We start from the raw sequence: 4,171 nt of genomic DNA, 5'->3' as shown, positions 1-4,171 counted from the left end.
CACTATATCTATACTGGGGACAGGAATCCCTTAGAAGAAATGGAGTAGCCATCATGGTCAACAGATGAGTCTGAAATGCAGTACTTGGGTGCAATCTCAAAAACAACAGAATGATCTCTGTTCATTTCCAAGGCAAATCATTCATTATCACACTAATTCAAGTCTGTGCCCCAAAGACTAATGCTGAAGAAGCTGAAGTTGAATGGATCTATGAAGACCAACAAGACCTTCTAGAACTAACACCCCAAAAAGATGTCCTCTTCACGATAGGGGACTGGAATGCAAAAGTAGGAAGTCAAGATATACCGGGAGTAGCAGGCAAATTTGGCCTTGGAGTACAAAATGAGGCAGGGCAAAGGCTAACAGAGTTTTGCCAAGAGAACACACTGGTCATAGCAAACACCCTCTTCCAACAACACAATAGATGACTCTGTACATGGATATTACCAGATGGTCAATATCAAAATCAGATTGATTATATTCTTTGCATTCAAAGATGGAGAAGCTCTATACAGTCAGCAAAAACAAGACTGGGAACTGACTGTGGCACAAATCATGAACTCCTTGTTGCCAAATTCAGACTGAAATTGAAGAAAGTAGGGAAAACCACTAGACCATTCAGGTATGACCTAAATCAAATCCCCTACGACTATACAGTGGAAGTGACAAATAGATTCAAGGGATTAGATCTGATAGATAGAGTGCCTAAAAAACTATGGACTGAAGTTCGTGACATTGTACAGGAGACAGGGATCAAGACCATCCCCAAGAAAAAGAAATGCAAAAAGGCAAAATGGTTGTCTAAGGAGGCTTTACAAATAGCTGAGAAAAGAAGAGAAGCTAAAGGCAAAGGAGAAAAGGAAAGATATACCCATTTGAATGCAGAGTTCCAAAGAATAGCAAGGAAAGATGAGAAAGCATTCCTCATTTTATGGATAACAATAGGATGGGAAAGACTAGAGATCTCTTCAAGAAAATTAGAGATACCAAGGGAACATTTCATGCAAAGATGAGCACAATAAAGGACAGAAATTGTATGAACCCAATGGAAGCAGAAGATATAAGAAGAGGTGGCAAGAACACACAGAAGAACTATACAAAAAGGATTTTCATGACCCAGATAACCATGATGGTGTGATCACTCACCTAGAGCCAGACATCCTGGAATGCGAAGTCAAGAGGGCCTTAGGAAGCATCACTATGAACAAAGCTAGTGGAGGTGATGGAATTCCAGTTGAGCTATCTGAAATCCTAAAACATGATGCTGTGAAAGTCTTGAGGTCAATATGCCAGCAAATTTGGAAAACTCAGCAGTGGCCACAGAACTGGAAAAAGTCAGTTTTCATTCCAGTCCCAACGAAAGGCAATGTCAAACTACTGCACAATTGCACTAATCTCACATGCTAGCAAAGTAATGCTCAAAATCCTCCAAGCCAGGCTTCAACAGTATGTGAACAACCAAGAATTTCCAGATGTTCAAGCTGGACTTTGAAAGGCAGAGGAACCAGAGATCAAATTGTCAACATCCGTTGGATCACCAAAAAAGCAAGAGAGTTCCAGAAAAACATTTACTTCTGCTTTACTGACTATGCCAAAGCCTTTGACTGTGTGGATCACAACAAACTGTGGAAAATTTCTAAAGAGATGGGAATTTCAGATCACTTTATCTGCCTCTTGAGAAATCTATATGGAGGTCGAGAAGCATACATGGAACGACAGACTGGTTCCAATTTGGGAAAGGAGTATGTCAAGGCTGTATATTGTCACCCTGTTTATTTAACTTATATGCAGAATGCATATTGTGAAATGCTGGGCTGGATGAAGCTCAAGCTGGAATCAAGATTGCTGGGAGAAATATCAATAACCTCAGATACACAGATAACACCACCATTATGGCAGAAAGTGAAGAAGAACTAAAGAACCTCTTGATGAAAGTGAAAGAGGAGAGTGAAAAAGCTGGCTTCAAACTCAACATTCAAAAAATGAGGATCGTGGCATCTGATCCTGTCATTTCATGGCAAATAAACGGGGAAGCAACAGAAACAGTGAGAGACTTTATTTTCAGGGGCTCCAATACACTGCAGATGGTGACTGCAGCCATGAAATTAAAAGATGCTTGCTCCTCGGAAGAAAAGCTATGACCAACCTAGACAGCATATTAAAAAGCAGAGACATTACTTTGTCAACAAAGGTCTATCTAGTCAAAGCTATGGTTTTTCCAGTAGTTATGTATGGATGTGAGAGTTGGACTATAAAGAAAGCTGAGCACTGAAGAATTGATGCTTTTGAACTGTGGTATTGGAGAATAGTCTTGAGAGTACCTTGGACTACAAGGAGATCAAACCAGTCAATCCTAAAGGAAATTTGTCTTGAATATTCATGAGAAGGACAGATGCTGACGCTGAAACTCTAATACTTTGGCCACCTGATGCGAAGAACTGACTTATTGGAAAAGACCCTGATCCTGGGCAAGACTGAAGGCAGGAGGCGAAGGGGATGGCAAATATGAGATGGTTGGATGGCATCACGGACTTGATGTACTGGAGTTTGAGCAAACTCTGGGAGATAGTGAAGGACAGGGAAGCCTTGGGTGCTGCAGTCCATGGGGTTGCAGGGAATCAGACAGGACTGAGTAACTGAACTGAGCTGAACTGAACTTAAATAGTTGAACATGGCAATAGGCTAGAAAGATACACATCCCTGGCTTGGACAGCCCTGTTGTCAGCTCGGCCCTCTGAGCTGTCCTTCAGACAAAGTGTGTTAGTCACTCAGTCATGTCTGACTCTTTGTGACCCCATAGACTGTAGCCCGCCAGACTTCTTTGTCCATGGAATTCTCCAGGCAAGAACACTAGAGCGGGTAGTCATTCCCTTCTCCATGGATCTTCCTGACTGAGGAATGGAACCCACATCTCCTGCATTGCAGGATGATTCTTTACTGTCTGAGTGACTGCAGACATGCTGTCACCAATTGCCCAGAAGCCCATTCTAGAAATGTATATTCCACCTACACAGGTCTCAGTGCTGAGGTGATTGTGAGGTGATCATGGGCCCTCCTTCCTTCCCTTCACATTGCTGGCTGCAGCTCAGATAATTGTACTGCTTTGTAATATTTCTGGCCTCAGTTAGAAAACAAATCAGTGTGTTTCAAACTTTTGGGCTACCACCCACAGTAAGAAATACGTATCATAGTGTGACTACATATATATGTGTATATATCTATGTGACTAAAAATGTTTTATAGAACAAATACCCTCTCTAATATCATACACTATTATTTGTCTGCTTTTTTTGTACTCTGTATTATAGAATTGTCTCAGGTGGGAGCCAGATCAATGGTTTTCAAAAAATACTTTTCACTAAGAATGTCACACTGTGATCTGATACATGTGTGTGAATCTATAGAACCAAAAGAAAAGGTTTACAAAATATTGCTGATTGTTTCTTCATATAAAACAACTATTAATTTTCTATTCCATTGTATTATAGTTTTGTAGATGGTTTCCAAAAAATATCTGGCTATATGTACATTTCCAAGCTTCATGAGATTGTGGAGAGCCCCAGCCAAGGAAAATGTCCTACGCGGTGGTAGAATTATTGCAAACATCCTTGTACTGACAGTGTACCTGACTGCACCCCGGTGCCCATCCAATCTTTCCATAAGTCTGTCTGGTAAGTTAAAAATGTCTTTATTCTGTCTTGTTTATTTTCAGTTGGGGATGGAGAGCCAGATGAGAGGAGCTCCAAGAGAATTTCTAGAAGCTGTCATGAATTAAGAGCATAGGTTGAATATAAACTTTTTGAAAGTTACAAAAAACCCAATTCAAATATGCTAAAATAAAAACAGAATTTATGTACATAATTGAATGTACATGAGAGATTGTCTTCAGGCTCAGCTTGATCCAGTGCTCAACAACAGTCTAAGATCTGTTACTCATAGCAGGTTCCCCTGTGATGGCTTCATTCCCAAGGTGATTCTTCTTGTGGTAGCAAAACATGGACTTATCAGTCTCAAACTCGAAAGCCCTATGAGCTGGGGGGAAGAGTTGTATCCCTGCATGGGGTCATGTTCCCATGCCTGAATCAACTCTTGTGTCTGGGGGAAAAGATATGCCAGTTGGTTTAAGCCAGTCAGAGCCAGTCAGGGCCTTCCCCTGGTGCTGTATAGATAG

The sequence above is a fragment of the Bos grunniens genome, chromosome 3, assembly GCF_055505025.1.
Source record: "Bos grunniens cultivar Pamir isolate PY7600 chromosome 3, Bosgru_T2T1.0, whole genome shotgun sequence".
Lineage (NCBI taxonomy): Eukaryota > Metazoa > Chordata > Mammalia > Artiodactyla > Bovidae > Bos > Bos grunniens.
The sequence above is the reverse complement of the archived record's forward strand: the minus strand, read 5'-3'. Positions refer to the sequence as shown.